Raw genomic sequence first — 18,941 nt, 5'->3', positions numbered from 1 at the left:
AAGGTGTGAGTGGAGAAGGTTAGCTGATACAGGAGAAAGAAGAAGAAAGGCTTCCTGAGGGGTAAGCACTGAAAGGTACCATGTAAGCTGGAGTTAGAGCAAATAGGAAGTATGGTAGAAGAGGTTATCAAGTTAGCTCAATAGCTTAGGGAGAGGGAGAGAGATAGATAGGGGTAGGCCCTAGTGGGCAGGATAGGGAAAAAGAAAGAGTTAGAAAGGGAGCAGCTAAGTATAGGAACTGGTGATGAGAAGCTTTTCTAGTGAGGAGGAGTAGGAAGAGGTGTATAGGCTGTTTGGAGGGTACAGGGACAGGGGTTAGGCTGCTGTCTGCACAGATTCCCAGTGGACTTAGTTACCCAGAAAGTGGTGGTGGATGTAGTCTATTTTAACAAGGTAATCTAGTCCATAACATACTCTGTTTCCCTTGTTAGTGGGTTCAATACGCTGGAAGTAGTGGCCACAGGCGTGTGGAGTAGGGTCCTGACACCAGGTAGGCTGAGGCTCTATCAGGAGTAGGCACAAAATTCAACTTTGGGTTTCTGTTTCCCTTGTTAGTGGGTTCAATACGCTGGAAGTAGTGGCCACAGGCGTGTGGAGTAGGGTCCTGACACCAGCTAGGCTGAGGCTCTATCAGGAGTAGGCACAAAATTCAACTTTGGGTTTCTGTTTCCCTTGTTAGTGGGTTCAATACGCTGGAAGAAGTGGCCACAGGCGTGTGGAGTAGGGTCCTGACACCAGGTAGGCTGAGGCTCTATCAGGAGTAGGCACAAAATTCAACTTTGGGTTTCTGTTTCCCTTGTTAGTGGGTTCAATACGCTGGAAGTAGTGGCCACAGGCGTGTGGAGTAGGGTCCTGACACCAGGTAGGCTGAGGCTCTATCAGGAGTAGGCACAAAATTCAACTTTGGGTTTCTGTTTCCCTTGTTAGTGGGTTCAATACGCTGGAAGTAGTGGCCACAGGCGTGTGGAGTAGGGTCCTGACACCAGGTAGGCTGAGGCTCTATCAGGAGTAGGCACAAAATTCAACTTTGGGTTTCTGTTTCCCTTGTTAGTGGGTTCAATACGCTGGAAGTAGTGGCCACAGGCGTGTGGAGTAGGGTCCTGACACCAGCTAGGCTGAGGCTCTATCAGGAGTAGGCACAAAATTCAACTTTGGGTTTCTGTTTCCCTTGTTAGTGGGTTCAATACGCTGGAAGTAGTGGCCACAGGCGTGTGGAGTAGGGTCCTGACACCAGGTAGGCTGAGGCTCTATCAGGAGTAGGCACAAAATTCAACTTTGGGTTTCTGTTTCCCTTGTTAGTGGGTTCAATACGCTGGAAGTAGTGGCCACAGGCGTGTGGAGTAGGGTCCTGACACCAGGTAGGCTGAGGCTCTATCAGGAGTAGGCACAAAATTCAACTTTGGGTTTCTGTTTCCCTTGTTAGTGGGTTCAATACGCTGGAAGTAGTGGCCACAGGCGTGTGGAGTAGGGTCCTGACACCAGGTAGGCTGAGGCTCTATCAGGAGTAGGCACAAAATTCAACTTTGGGTTTCTGTTTCCCTTGTTAGTGGGTTCAATACGCTGGAAGTAGTGGCCACAGGCGTGTGGAGTAGGGTCCTGACACCAGGTAGGCTGAGGCTCTATCAGGAGTAGGCACAAAATTCAACTTTGGGTTTCTGTTTCCCTTGTTAGTGGGTTCAATACGCTGGAAGTAGTGGCCACAGGCGTGTGGAGTAGGGTCCTGACACCAGGTAGGCTGAGGCTCTATCAGGAGTAGGCACAAAATTCAACTTTGGGTTTCTGTTTCCCTTGTTAGTGGGTTCAATACGCTGGAAGTAGTGGCCACAGGCGTGTGGAGTAGGGTCCTGACACCAGGTAGGCTGAGGCTCTATCAGGAGTAGGCACAAAATTCAACTTTGGGTTTCTTTTTCCCTTGTTAGTGGGTTCAATATGCTGGAAGTAGTGGCCACAGGCGTGTGGAGTAGGGTCCTGACACCAGCTAGGCTGAGGCTCTATCAGGAGTAGGCACAAAATTCAACTTTGGGTTTCTGTTTCCCTTGTTAGTGGGTTCAATACGCTGGAAGTAGTGGCCACAGGCGTGTGGAGTAGGGTCCTGACACCAGGTAGGCTGAGGCTCTATCAGGAGTAGGCACAAAATTCAACTTTGGGTTTCTGTTTCCCTTGTTAGTGGGTTCAATACGCTGGAAGTAGTGGCCACAGGCGTGTGGAGTAGGGTCCTGACACCAGGTAGGCTGAGGCTCTATCAGGAGTAGGCACAAAATTCAACTTTGGGTTTCTGTTTCCCTTGTTAGTGGGTTCAATATGCTGGAAGTAGTGGCCACAGGCGTGTGGAGTAGGGTCCTGACACCAGGTAGGCTGAGGCTCTATCAGGAGTAGGCACAAAATTCAACTTTGGGTTCAGGGACTAGCAAGCAGACAGCAGCGGCGACCCTCTAATGGAGAATGAAAGCTCAATTATGGCAATAGAACAAAGGGGCAATAAAAGAAAGTTATATGAAACAAAGGATCATTTGTTGTTAAAGTCATAATGGAGAACTGCAAAAAGGGGAAGAATCTAAGTGTGGCATGGACTAACTACAAACAAAGCATTTGATAGTATCCCACATTCATGGATAAAAGAGTGCTTAAAAATGTATAAGATACACCCTACACTGATCAACTACATTACAGTGACCATGAAACAGTGACAGACCACTTTGCAATTAAGCCATGATAAAGGAAAAATTATTATTCTAGGGAAAAAATTTCAAAGGAGGATATTCCAGGGTGACTGTCTGTCAGCACTGCTATTCTGTCTTGCCCTTAAGCTATTAAGCTGTCTACTTAAGAGCTTAGGCCATGGCTATAATTTGGCTCCTAGAAAACAACAAAGTATAGACTTCTCTTCTTCTCTTTGTCAGTGATTTAAAACTGTATGACTCATCAGCTGAGGAACTGAAAGCACAACTGCAAGTCATCAAAACTTTTTCAGATGATATAAGAATGTCATTTGGTCTCGGCAAATGTTCAAAAGCAACCTTTAAAGCAGGAAAACTGCAGCACCAGGAAAACATCAGTTTGAACAAGAATGTGATATAAAAGAACGTGAGCAAGAGGGAGTGTATAAATATTTGGGAATTGGTGAAGGATCAACAATAAAACATGAACAAATGTGAATAAAACGTAGTAAGGAATACTTAGAAGATTAAAATGAATCCTGAAAAACAGAGTTAGCATCTCGGAACAAAATTCAAGATATAAACCAATTTGCTCTTCCTGTCATAACATACAGTTTTGGAGTGATTGACTGGCTCCAAAACGTGTTTGATAGATTAGAGAGGAAAACAAGAAGGATGCTTCATGCTCACCAAATGATTTATAAAAATCAGTGCATGCCAAGATTATATATTCCCCTTTCTGAAGGAGGTATGGGCCGCCCTGAAATTGATTACATGTATAGATCTGTAATGGTGGGACTGCACACATATCTGCTGATCTCACAAAACCCAAATGTAGTGAAAGTTGTGAAACATGAGGAGAATAAATCTAAGATGACTTTCCTGCTTATTCTAGCAGAAGCATATCATTGTCAAGCAGGAACAGAAATCAAACCAGAAGTAGATAAAAATCAGGCAACAACTGAATGTGCCAAAAAACAAAAGAAAGAATATAAGGTGAAGGATCCGACAAGAAATTAAAAAATGTGGAAAATGCATAAATATAGCTGCAAGTACAGAAAACTTCTGGAAGAACCTCGTGTTGATCTCGATTGAATGCAGGAATGGTTAAGGAGAGGTGAATTTAAACCAAGAGATGAAAGGTTAATATTGGCAGCCCAAGATAGTAGGCTATGGATATGTTGGTTTTCAAAGTCCAGTGAACATGTAGGAGAAACAGACAAATGTAGGTTTTGTAAAACAGAATTGGAAACAGTTGCACACCTCATTGCTGGTTGTGACATACTAATAGCAGAAGGACTGTATACTGAAAGGCATAATAATGTGACAAGACTGTGCACTGAGGATTATGCAAACATTATGGTATGAAGTGGCTGAAAAACACTGGAAACATAAGCCACAAAGCATGATAGAAAATGATGAAGTCTACATCACATGGAGTCACTATTACCAACAGTTCAAAAGACAGATGCGAGAAAAACAGATTTAGTGGTCCATGAAAAGAAGACAAAAGTAGCATTGATCATTGAAATCACTACACCCAGTGACTGCAGTGTCTTGCATACAGAGAGGCACAAAGTCATAAAATATCAGGATTTGCAGGCAGAAATGAGAGAAATGTTGAAGAGAGATACCCAGATAGTTCCACTAGTAGTAGGAGCAATGGGTCTTATAAAAAAGAATCTACAATGTTATTTATATATGTTACCAATATATATAACTCTGTACAAATTGCAGGAGTCATTGCTGGGCACATTGTGAATGCTGCATAGATCACTTCTGGCTGATATCAAAGATTGAAACAATACTAATTTCACAAACTTTTATCATACTTTTACTTAGGAATGGGGTCCATTCCCATCATGGTATTAGAAACCCAAAAGAGTTGGAGAAATTGGAAAACTGGGAATTAACCCATATGTTGCTAGATGGGTAGCCAGCTGGATCAGTGACAGAACACATACATTCAAATCTGGGGATTCCATCTCTTAGCAGCAGAGCAGCTATCACTGGTGTACCACAAAGATATATGCTGGGCCCCCTATGGTTTGGAATGTATTTCTCAGATATCCAGGAGAAAATAGATGGCATGTAGCTTACCATGTTTGCTGATGACTGCAAACTGGTTGTAATCACTGAGCCCTCCAACAATGTTTGACATACTACAAACAGGCCTTACACAGACAAAGTATTGGTTCCAAAGCCACAGAATCAAAATAAATGCTAAATAATGCATTATCATCTCTTACAGTAAATGGGAAGTCCCTGTACATTGCAATATTAACCATACCCCCTTTAGCTGAAACTCTGTGGTGAGAGATGTGATCATCATGTGTCCACATTGGTAAGAAAGGCCTTCTATGTTGCACATCTCATAAGTAAGGGCATCACATCCAGAACTAAGGATGTTATAACTCCTCTGTACTCATCCCTCATCAGATCACTAATAGAGTACAGCACTCCCTTGTGTATGTACTTCACTAGACACCTACAGGAGCTGGGGAGACCTCAGAGGTTTCTCACCAAGACAGTTCAGGGTCTGCAACATATGACATGCATGGAAAGACTGAAGGCCATATCACTGTACTCTGTATCTTATAGGCTGCTGACAGGCAACTTATACCTGGCCTACAGAACTGTCTCAGACCCTGGCCTAACAGAAGTGTTGCACATTCACAAGTTACATTGGACAGGATTCACTCACTCTAGGGATCCTAACCTAGCCTGTGACATAAATAGGACATGCTGGAGTGACAGATATGTCTCCCAGAGATTGCCATTCCTCTGGAAAACAATCCCAGTCCAAATAAAACAGAGCTTCTCAATGATCCTATTTAAGTGTAACTTAGCCAACTGGATGGGAGAGCTTAAATTTATCCCAGATGTGTCACCCATATCCTTCTTAGATAAGTGCAGTCAGTGATGATCATACACTTGTACTGCAAATATAGACCATACAAGTTGGTCAGTAAGGGAACAATGGTCTAACATGGCTAAGCTTATAAAGGCCCTAGAGCCAATAGCCTAGTAACCTTCTATGAAACTAAGGTTATATCTGCCTGGCCTCCAGGCCAGTGTCTGATCCTACTCTGATGGGATGGTTGTATATGCAATAATTGTCTGTTGAACATGTGGTGGTACATCAGCATTGTTTGTTGAGCATGTGGTGGTCCATCAGCATTGTCTGTTGAGCATATGGAGATAACAGTGTCCAACATGCTGATGTAAAAGGATCTCTGTAATGGCAAATATCACACACACACACTCACACACAGCTGACTGCAGTAACAATGGAACCCCCACCTAAGTACACATGCTACAGAACACAGTACTATAAGCAAGCACCATGGCACAAATCTGACTTTTACATGTCTGCAGGTCAACTTTTAATGGATGACATCAGCAGGTCATGTGGGAGACAAGAGGATGGGAGGACTGCATGAAATGGATGTGTAGGCTTGTGTAAGTATGAAACAACTAGCAAGCCATGCCATTGGATAAGTAACTGAAGGATAGCACATCTACTCTGCTGAACAGACACACACACACACACACACACACACACACACACACACACACACACACACACACACACAGTCGACTGCAGTGAGAACAGAACCCCTACCTAAGTACACAGACTATAGAACACAGTACTCTATGCAAGAGCCATAGCAGAAGTCTGATTTTTACATATCTGCAGGTCAACATATATTGGATGAGATCAGCAGTGCATGTTGGAGAGAAGAAGATGAAAGGCCTACCTAACATGGATGTGAACATACTGGCAAGCCACACTATTGCAGAAGGAACTGAACCCCTACCTATCTATGGTACATAGACTATAGAACACAGTAGTCTATGCAAGCGTCACAGCTGGAGTCTGACTTTTATATGTCTGCAGGTCCACTTATAGTGGATGACATCAATAGTGCATGTTGGAGAGAAGAAAGTGTATGGCCTGCCTGAAATGGATGTGTAGGCAGGTGCAAGTATAAAAATATTATGGGATTGGGGTGGTAACTGCAGGATACACAGTTGCTCTTCTGGCTAAACACACACACACACACACACACACACACACACACACACACACACACACACACACACACACACACATGATTACAGTGAGAGCAGATCCCCTACCTATCAAGGTATACAGACTACAGAACTCGGTACTTTATGCAAGCATTATGGCACAAGTCTGACTTTTACATGGCTGGAGGTTAATTTATGGTAGATGACATCAGCAGGTCATTTGCAGGACAACAGGTTGGAAGGCCTGCATAGGCACATAGATTCACAGGTTCATATGAGGCCAGTAGCCTAACTGTAGAGTGTGTCCTGAACCTAGAATGCATTCTGTAATAGCCTAGCAGTGTAAAAAACTACCCTTATTGAGCAGAGCTGGATGTTTGAGTTTAGCAGAGCAAGGTTGTCTGCACCACCAACTGGCCCTGTCCATGACGGAGCACACAACATTACATATTACACTTTGTAGTGTGGTTGATATATGTGTGTAAAAAATACTGAACCCCCAGGTTTGCATTGCTTATGGGGGGGCAACACAAGTATATATTGTGAATATATGACATACTGAAAATGTGCCCTGAATTTGCAATGTTTCCCCATGTAGTTTTATGGACAATAAACACGAATAAGAAAGCATTGTATATACAGTTCCATAGTGCAGTGAGCAGCAGATTTGTGTGATGATTAACAAAGTGTACACACGTGAATTATGCCTGTTTCTGAGTTAAGTGGTGTGCAAACATGAGCAGCATTGTCAACATCAGTAAAAATAATACTACTTGCCATACAGTGTATTTGAACCCAGGAAGATGTTCATGCCAGTCTTAAACTTACACCTTTTGCCAAAAGAATTTTGAGAAAACAGTTTCGTGTGTTCCACTTCATTGCTGTAAACTTCAATGTCACAGCAGTAAAACAAAGATTGTACACTCTGTTCTAGAAGCCAGTACCATCTATACTCCAGGCCAGGTTTTCACGATGTCCAAGGGCATTAATTGAATGTATCCGGTTACTATATCTGGCTGCCTGCTTCATAGGTGTTCTGCCACCCTTCTTGCAAACCCGATAAACACAGCTATTACCCACTTATGCAATTTGCACTATGTGGTATATCATGCAAAAAGGGCTGTGAAAAAGGAGATGAATAAAAAGAAAACCTTAGCAATGGACATCCATGAGGAAAATAGGTGTCTACTGTCACATGTCAAGGTACTTTCTGGACAATTTTATTTCAGGCCTAGAATTTCCTTGGGATTGAAGTATGAAGGAAAAAACAAAATGTAGGCTAGATGGATGCTTTAGAGCTTTTTGAATAGCTCCACTGTACTGAAATCACCTTCTTATGCTATAATTAGCAGCTATGAAAAATGTCTGCTACTTTACTGAATATATGAACTCTGTTAGTGCCCATTGGTGCATGGTATGCACCTACGCACCACTGCACTCAGCAATGCTGCACGGTCTGATGCTGAAATAAGGTGAAGACAAGGAAACTTATTACTTTTGTCCACACATGTTATATCACAAACATGCTGTTCAAAAAGTAAAGGGAAGATTGCAGACCCTGTAAAAGACTTCAAGACCTTCTCTACTCTAGTCCAAGATATACATATGCTGCTACATCTGTTTCCCATGGTTGCGTTAAGAGCCACTTCACACAAACAATGATGAAAATTAAAAAATCAATTTTAATGTAATGCAATACACATAGTCATTACCCACTAATGCTATTTGCACTATGCGGTACATCATGCAAAAAGGGCAGTGAAAAAGAAGATGCATAAGAAAGACAACCTTAGCAATGGACACCCATGAGGAAAATAGGAAGATACTTTTTAACAAACAATAAATAGGATGACACAGAACTTGTAAATTGTGCATTGTTTTGCATGCATGATTATACTTCACAGACCTACATGTACACCTCCGTAAGTGTAATCTGACACACCCCTCATTGTCATCATTCAATGTTGCCATGCATTCAACATGAACACTTTGGAAGTGCCTACACAATGAATATCCCTATACAGTTACAAGTTTTGGGGATTCAGCAATTCTAATGAGTTTTGACCTCATTTGCATCTTCACCATGTTGACAGTCCTGAATCTACATGGTTGGTAATCGTGTAGGCAGGGAAACTGAAGCGGAGTCCAATGTTGTACAGTCAAGGGACGGTATTACTCAGATGTGTATATATATGAATGTACACAGAGGAATTCAGGTTTGAGATTAAATATTTCATGGGGTTTACACTTTTACCTGTCTACATTAGTTACAAATACATTGTTCATTTGGGGGAGGGGGTGCAAAGCAGCATTTATGGCACGGCACTTAATAAGGAATTGTTGCTGTTTTTAACACAATTTTCTAGCATCCAATATGTCTGGGAATGTTATAATGTATGTGGGGTTACATGTTAGGGTCTGTTCTGTACAAAAGTATGGACAATTTCTGGCTCTAGTTTCTGTGTAGACTCCTGTATTCGGTAAACTTTTGCATACATGGCCAACACGAGCATGGAGTCTACACGGTTACTTTACAACTTGTTGAATTGCTCCACCTTGTTAATTTCCTTCATTAGCATACAATTCAGCTACTTATGTTGTAATTTGCATGCCACGAAATTTTCTGTGTTTGCGCGAGTGCATGCCGCTACTTGGAATTTACTGAATCTAAAATTTTTCATGGCCATGTGCTCCTCACGCTGTGATGTGGACACTGTCAAAATTATTGTGTAGGCTTTATTGAATCCCTTTGTTTTTCACATGCTTTATTTGTCGTTGTTTTAGATATATATATCTCAGATAATATCAGAAATCTGCTAACATTACTCAAGTTATATAATTACAAAAATATACTTTAGCAAAACTTTTTTTCAGTTTTTAGAAACAGTGTACAGGAATAAAAGAAAACTTCTGTCGCCTATCTAACTTAACAGCTCAATAAAATTATTATTTAGGAAAACAATATTTCAGAATTTGACAGCCACTTATGGCATAACTCCAGCACCTGCATATTTAACAGTTCAATTATGAAATTATACTTTTTCCATCTACATGACCATTATACCAATATATTCATTGCTTAGTCACTCATTTCTTAATTTATTTTTTAAAGAACTGTATGAAGTAAGTCCTACCATGTCTTTTGCAGAAGAGGTTAAGTAGATTGCTCTTCTGTATACATATTTCCTCTATAAATCTATATGAACTGTATTAGCAATGTAAAATTCCTTGATATCATGTTTCCAGTAGATACACACAAACACAAACACACACACACACACACACACACACACACACACACACACACACACACACACACACACACACTCACATATGGGATTATATCATATGGTCAAAAAAATTATGATTGTAGTTTAAAACAGTGAGTCAAGAAACATCAGACTGGCTTGTCCTCTTAAAGTGGGTATTCTTTTGGATCTGGCATTTGCCCTTTCCCTAATTTGGAGTGTCTTTGCTGTTGGTATATATATATATATATATATATATATATATATATATATATATATATAGAGCTAGGATGTTTGCTCAAGTGAGCAAACGTCCGAATCCATAATAACCGAACACACTTTAACGAAAGCACTTTTATCAAAAAAGTGCTTTTGTTAAAGCGTTACAAAAAAAAAAAATAAAACACTACATTTACACCCCTCCTACTTTAATATTCTCCCTCTGACACGGCACTACAGTGAGGAAAAGGGAAATTTTCCTTACCTGCACCATAGTACAGCCTTGGCAACAGGCATACTTCAGCAAAAGTGATTCTTCGGTGAAAAGCACTTTCATGTAAGTATGCCCGGCCGTTTGGGTTTCGGTCGTTTGCTCACTCTAGCAAATGTCCTAGCACCATATATATATATATATATATATATATATATATATATATATATATATATATGTGTGTGTGTGTGTGTGTGTGTGTGTGTGTGTGTGTGTGTGTCTGTGTGTGAAAAACATACAGTGGGTGCAGGGAGGCTTGCTCCCCTGAAAAAAAAAAGTTATTTCTTTTGCCAACTTGTGGGCCAGTTTAACGTGCCTTAACTCACTGTTTTAAACTGTGATCAAACATACACATACACACACACACACACACACACACACACACACACACACACACACACACACACACACACACACACACACACACACACACACAGACACATATGTCCGTTATACATGTAGGGCAAAGAGAAAAGAAAGGAAACGGGGAAATACTTGGAATGAAAACAGGGCCATGAAGTATGTAAACTTCTAAATATTTAACCCTGGCTGTTATGACCAGCTAAATGGTCAAGTTATTATAAGCTGTCTGTATTAAATCATGGTCATTTGGCTTTTACCCCTTAAAGGGGAAAATGGTGTAACTCTGATCACCTGTTATGGTTTACAAATCATTCCTTTTTTTGCCTTGGTTATGCAAAGGGAGTGCAAACTGAACTTTACTGTAAATGTAGGATGTAATGTAAGGAATATATTTCTAGCTGTATACAACAGTGAGAACATGTTGGATAAACCTTGTCTTTGGTACGGTACAGTTGTCTTGATGGCTTATATTAGCAGTCATTGCATGTAAAACATTTCCAACAGCCATGCAGCTCAGAAGACTAAGTGAATTCTGTGAACTTTAAATAGTATAACTTTGTAAAAATCTACTGCAGATTGCAGCATTAATATCTGATCTCTACACAATTAATAAAACAATAGTGATTACCTTAAGTAGCAGCAGCAGAACACCAGAAAAAAGCAAGATTTGATTTGAATTGAGATATATGTAGAATGCGAGATTAGAGCATTACAAAAACTAAAATGTTGTAATAGAAAAACTTATCCTGCTGTACCTTCCAAAGCAGTGTGTAATCAGGAAACTTAACTCCAGTCCTAATTATATCCAAAATCCTTATTTAGAATAGAAAGAAACAGGTGAAAATTAAATGGTATCATACAATTTGCTATGCATCAGATGCAGGTGTTATTGTTGTTCAGTTAAGTTTTTATTAAAATGTTTTAGCATAATTCTTCACACTAGCTTTATTTCAAGAGACTAACCAGTAATAGCCATTTATTAAATGAATGTAGGAAAGGATCTTTTAAATTATGAATTTAGCATTACTGCAAACATGGGCAGAACTGTTTGATTTTCAAGTGACAGCTGTTGGTGTATCTTTCTGAGACATGCTAATCCAGTTTTTATTATAGAGAAATTGCCTGCGCTTTCAGCTACTGATGGGGACAGACTAAATGTTAACAAAGAGAAGAAACCCTATTATAGAGCAAGAAGAAGAGAGAAGTTAACAATATGCTATGAAAATAAAACCATAACTCATTTTTTATGATCAGTTATGGCTTCATAATTAATTTAATATAATATTTAAGCAAAATATGTATCAGGAATATAGTACCTATGACTGCTGACACCTAGTGAACTAAATTTAACTAAAATACATCTTCTATTTTATATTCTGTTTAATATTTCGTACTGAGCTATTAATTTTAGTAGTATACCTTTATAAATACTGTAATAATAAATCCTTCTATCACTATATGGGGTGTCTGTCATATTCAGCACTATGTTATAAATTTTGCATGAAATAGACTTAGAGGTAGTAAATAGATTATAACTACCATTGCATGAGAGTCATCTCTAATTAAGTTAAAAACAAAATACAATGGCAGACAAAATATGTTTCTAAAATTGTAGAAGCTAATTGCATGAAACTGGGTTCTGGATCTGTTCTCAGCAATAAAGTGAATGCAGGCATGTTTTATAATAATTTCCAGAATAATCTTGTCAGACTTATTCATTTTATGTTTCAGAGTTCATTTTTATAATAATGAGTATGTTGTACATGATATACACGATATCATACTTGCACTGTTAATAAAAAGTATGTGACATAAATTTATTCTCTAAATACAGCCTACTTGAATGACATTTACCACACATGTAATTGCTTAAACTACATATTTACAAGAGAAAGAGCAGTTTTACAGCTCTTGTTTTTTAAAGTTTCCTGATTTAAAATTTTACGGTACTGTTTCACATTTAGCAGCCATTGTTTACTGCATGTATACGAAAAACAGTGAAACATTTTAATAATAATCTCTTTCTTTTCATATTATATAAAATAAAATCATTAGGTATACTAAAGCTGAAGCAGTGCTAGGATCATTTCTTCTGCTACTTTCACTGCAAACAACATTATCTTGATTAAAGTTTAATTAAGGATCACATTTGGCAGTAGTTTTTCACACCGATCTATACCAGCAGATTTTCTATGGCTTAACTTCATCGTGCAGAAAATCCTCTTTTATTACTCCCAACCTGTTGTAAAAGCTGCTGGCACTGAGCAATGGTTGCTTCATTCAGTGGCCTTGTTTGCTGCTGGAAAAATCCCAAGTCTCAAGAGACCATAGCACAGTGGTTCAATTTAATATCTGTCCTATCACTACAAGGCTCTGCTCATTATTAATGATACTATTCATTAATTTCTTGTTGGGATGAGGTTGTTATTTATTAAAATATTAGGAAAGCTCCTGAGAGACATGCATAATGAGAGACACCTCAGTTCCTGCAGCAGTACCAGCAGAGGGAAAGGATTTTCTGCAGTTACCCACAAGCCCATGCTCTAGCCTTCTCATTAGTCCTTCTACAGAGCTGAGTGACACTATAAATTCATTTTGTGCACTATCCAATCAGAATAAGATTCAAATGTGAACTTCTTTTTAATGAGCCATCCTTATGTAAAATGAATTGACTGCTGTCTAAGTTAACTAATCTGCCTGCATTCTGAAGAACACTGGCATTATCTAAACTCATATTTAGAAGAGATATAACTTGACATATCTCCTTGCTGTAGTCTTTGATTATGAAAACCTTAACATTGTAAATTTTGTATTTTATGAATGTGTAACCTTTGTTCTTTGAATCACAGCTCTTTATAAATTGATGCCAGTCATATGTATGACAGAAGTAATAGCAGTATCTGTGAATGCATTCAGGAATATTCACAACAGTGAGAGACAGACAACACTTTACTAATTATTCTTCTGTACTGCATTATATCAGATATGTTGCCAGAAGTCATTATGCTTTGACATACAGAAATTATTAAATTTTGTTTTTGACATCTACTGATAAATAACAGTGAATGAAGTTTACTCTATAATAGTGTGTGTCTGAATGTGCTTGCGCACACAGCATGCATGCATGTGTGTGTGTGTGTGTGTGTGTGTGTGTGTGTGTGTGTGTGTGTGTGTCTGTGTGTACGTGGCATGTATATGTGTGCATCTATGGGATGTAATACGTGTGTGTGTGTGTGTGTGTGTGTGTGTGTGTGTGTGTGTGTGTGTGTGTGTGTGTGTGTGTGTGTGTGTGTGTGTGTGTGTGTGTGTGTGTGTGTGTGTGTGTGTGTGTGTGTGTGTTTGTGTGTGGCATGTGTATACATGTGTCTAAGTATATATGCACAGATGCAAGAATACATGATCATTACAAAATTCAGAAAGTTGGTACACACTACAAATTTTTCAGTTTTTTTCTTTCTGTAAGTATAGGAAGCTAGTACTAAAATACAGTTTTGCACAATCCACAGTTAGAAAGTTCAGCTACATAACAGTAAAGATTTTCTCTGTAACATTTAACTCCTATCTATAAACATCAGTGACTAGGATCAAGGCAGATGGATAATGATGCATCAGTATCTGATGTATATCTGATAAAAAAGCACTGGACCAGTACTCACCATCACTATCTGTTCTCAGTAGTTTCTTTTGTACTGTGCACAGTGTATAGCCTATGATCTATTATTAGGTTTAAGTTGTAAAATTAGGTTTGATCACATCAGGATCCATCTACAAACTGTGTCACAAAGAATAATTCACTTATCCAAGGAGAACTTTAGATTCACCCTTTAAAAGCACTGATACATTCTTAGGGTTCTTCTCTAACAGAAAAGTAAATTGAAATAATTTATTTTATTTTATTTTACATTTGTTGACTGGGCTAGTCTAACTGGATATATGTCCATTTTCAGTAGAGGCCCGGGGAGATAAGCTCCATGATAAAAAAATAAAACACAGCAAATAACATATAACAACATCAGTTATATATACAACGGACATTACATTGTTAAGACAGAAATATTCAGTGAGGACAGAAATCATAACAGTGTAAAATGCAGGTACAATACAACATACAGGTACAATACATAATAAACAAAAGAGGCAGTTTAATGTATAATTATATTGATAAGGAGGATTAATTTAAACTATTTACAACAATTTTTTTTTTCATTTTTGGCTTCATGAACCTTAATTTATGTAACTAGCCATGATTTGGAATTATGACATCAGAATATTTCCTATCCAACAGACTGAACAAAATTCAAAAAGGCTCCCCTGCTACACCTTAGTAATGCATGTTAACTCTAACCCTGCTGCTAACCTTAACATGGCTCTTAACTTTAAAAAAGCCATTCCATAACATTACCACTACATGTCAACTTGAACATATGCGTGCACAAGCACTTTCACACCCCCCCCCACACACACACACACACACACACACACACACACACACACACACACACACACACACACACACACACACACACACACACACACATTCTAAATCTATCACCTATCCTAATTCCTACACTAAACACTCAAAATCACACACACGCACACACAAACACACACATGCACACACACACACACACACGCACACACACACACACACACACACACACACACACACACACACACACACACACACATACACATTCTAAATCTATCACCTATCCTAATTCCTACACTAAACACTCGAAATCACACACACAAACACACACACACACACACACACACACACACACACACACACACACACACACACACACAGTTAATCTAGCCACTTACCTAATGCTTACTGTAAACACAGCCTGCAAACTTTCACACAGACACCTCTAGTAAACATCCCATATACCCATTTTGACAAAGCAGATATCTGAGCAAACATCCTTTTGATTAACTGGTTGTTTGAACAAAGAGCGCTATACTTCCACCTGTAAACACATGCAAGTGGGAACACCAGTACCTGAGGTTGGAGAATATGCCCCTTTTCTAGGATTGTGTGATCTTGGAAGTTGGTATATATAATTAACAGGGTGTGTTCTGGGTACGGGGTGGGGGGGGTCGCTTGCACCCCTGCAAAAAACCCAGTGAGCATGCACATTGAACATGATAAATGTCCAAACTGTCTTGTGTAGTGGTAGGGTTATGAGGACATTATTCCCGTTATTACGTATCTATCTATATATATTTAGATAGATCTCTCTCTCTCATATATATATATATATATATATATATATATATATATATATATATATATACACATAGATAGATATAGATACAGATATATAGATAGATGTAAATAGATATATATAGATAGATAATTATGAAGGCTGGCACAGTGGCATAGCAGGTTGTGTTGTTGCCTTACAACAAAAGGCTCACTGGTTCAGTTCTCAGCTGCGGTGTCTTCTTTGTGGAGTCTGCATGTCCTCCCTCTGTACATGTACATTTCCTCTGGGTGCTCCAGTTTCCACCCACATTCCAAAGACATGCAGTAGGTGGATTGGACACTCTAAATTGGACATAGATGTGAGTGTACATGTGATTGTGTAGTGTGGAAGAACTACTGTGGCAGGGAAAGCCAGCTGGCAGTGTAAACCTTGGCTCTAGATGAGTGAAACCCTGACCTCAAGTGCAAAAATGGGAAAAAGGGGTTGTGGGTGGATGTCCATATATATAGGGTCTATGTCATAAAACCAAAAATGCAAACTCTCAAACGCTCACATGAGTGAATATTCAGAAACTCAAAAGTGGTATTGTGCGAGAAGGCACCCCCACACCTCCCACTAAATATATATTCCTACTCCAAGATCGCACTACAGTGAGGAAAGAACAAATATTCCAGTATTCACTGTACTGCAATCCCAAAATACCACTTTCGAGTTTCTGATTATTTGCTCATATGAGCATTCGAGAGTTTGCGTTTTCATCGTTCTGAAGTAGACCCTGTATGTATATATATATATATATATATATATATATATATATATATATATATATGTATAGATATATATATATATATATATATATATATATACATACATATGCAGACAGTTATCTCTTCATAGGTGTTTACTAAGCTAACGACCACCGGAACCTTTATAAGCCTATTCACGCAACCCAACATAATTGTTTCCCTATGTATCATGGGTGTTTGTTAGGGGGGGGGTATGTTTGGAATTTTTTAAAGGTTATGTGGGGGTGGCTACATAGGTTCATAGGTTTATAGGTAGGTACTAGGATATTGGCTCTAGGGCCTATATAAGCCTAGCCAAAAAGGTACCCTGGCTTTCACCACCGAAGAAAATTATTTTCCTGTGCCACTGTCGAGCAGATCCACAGAAGTGATCCCTGAGTGAATTTCTTATTTCCCATACAATCATCAAGATTTTTCTTGAAGAGTGCTGATGAGGAGCTTTGTTTGATATAGATAGGTAGTTTGTTCCAGAGCACGGGAAGTCTCTGGGACAGGAATCTATCCCTCCAGCATGTTCTGTTTATTGTGGTGACAAGGTTTAGGTCCCTAGAGCATGTAGCTCGGACGGATTGGGATTTCTTTAAGTGGAGCATATCCAACAGCTTTGGGTTTGACATAGCTTTGTATGTTAGGCAGAGATCACCTCTGAGTAGGCGATATGTGACAGACTAAAGCTGGAGAGTTTTGAGACGGTCTGCATAGGGCATCTGTGTGAGGTATTTTTGTGGTCTTTCTAGTTGTTGAAGATGTCTTGTGGAGGGACATATCAAAAGGGGCATTGTACTCTATAATGGGTCTGAGTGATGAGTAGAGGGCAACAATGACCTCTTTTTTTCTTGGATGAGAAACCTTTTGTGATGAGGTGTGCCACGTAGAAGGATTTCCTGACTACTGTGGCAATGTGATTATCAAATGAGAGACTACTGTCCACCTGTGTCTCAAGGTCTCTTATCACACTTTCGATGTTAAGTTTACTAACGCCTATGTGGTAGTTCATGGGTACAGCGTTTTTACCAGAGGGGTTGACAATGCACTTTTTGGCATTGAGCTTGAGGCCATGGCTTTGACATCAGGCATCTGTCTCAGTGAGGCTCTTTTGTAGGATGTCCACATCATTAGGAGTTTTGATTATGGCTCCTAGTTTGCATTCATTTGCAAACTTCGTTAGCCAAAGACCGTCTGTGTTAGCCTGTACTTCAGAGAAGTAGATACCAGACAGGAGAGGACCCAGGACTGAACCCTGTGGTACTCCACTTGTCACTGGCCTGAAGTCAGATTTTGAGTCTGCTACCTTCACAGTGTGGGTTCTGTCAGTGAGCCAGTTGGCAACCCATCTTGTGACATAGGGATATATACCTAGTTTAGTGAGTTTATCTATAAATCCAGATTGGGGGATGGTGTTGAAAGCCTTGGCAAGATCAAGATAGGCTGTTTGAACCACCTTACCCTTGTCTACGGCTTTGGTGATGGCTTCAAAGAAGTCTATCAGGTTTAGGAGACATGATCTGCCTTTTACAAACCCGAACTGGGTGGGGTCCAGTGTTTGGTGATTACCAATGTCTTTGTTTATAAGTTCCATGATGATATGTTCCATGGCCTTACAGACCAGGCTCGTCAGGCTAATGGGGTGATAGTTACCAGGGTCCAGGGTAGCTCCCCCTTTGTGGAGTGGGATAACCATTGCTGTGTGCCATTCAGTGGGCACATAGCCTGAGATGAGGCTATGATTGAACATGGTACTTAGGTTGGGTGCCAGTTCACTCTGTAGTTCATGTAGAATGCAGCCTGGGATGTTGTCAGGTCCCTTGGATGTCATGTTCTTGGCTTTGGAGAGTGTGATTTTTACCTGTGCAGCCATGATTACAGAAACTTTGCATTCTTCCGGTATAGAGATGGGTCCTTTAAGGGGTGAGACGGGGGTAAAGTTATCACTGAACCTATCTGCCAGGATGTTGTCAATATCAGTTGGTTCTGTATATTTAGTGCCATTGTGCTGTAACTCAGAGCAGATCTGAGTGTTGTCACTGAGATTTTTGACATAGCTATAGAATGCTTTGTGCTTGTCTTTATAATAAGTGGCAATTTTGTTTTCATAACTAGCTTTGGAAGATTTTATGAGGGATCTCAGC

Source organism: Protopterus annectens, chromosome 6.part0 (genome assembly GCF_019279795.1).
Source record: "Protopterus annectens isolate FY-2018-M chromosome 6.part0, PAN1.0, whole genome shotgun sequence".
Taxonomy (NCBI): domain Eukaryota; kingdom Metazoa; phylum Chordata; order Ceratodontiformes; family Protopteridae; genus Protopterus; species Protopterus annectens.
This window is presented reverse-complemented; position numbering follows the sequence as displayed.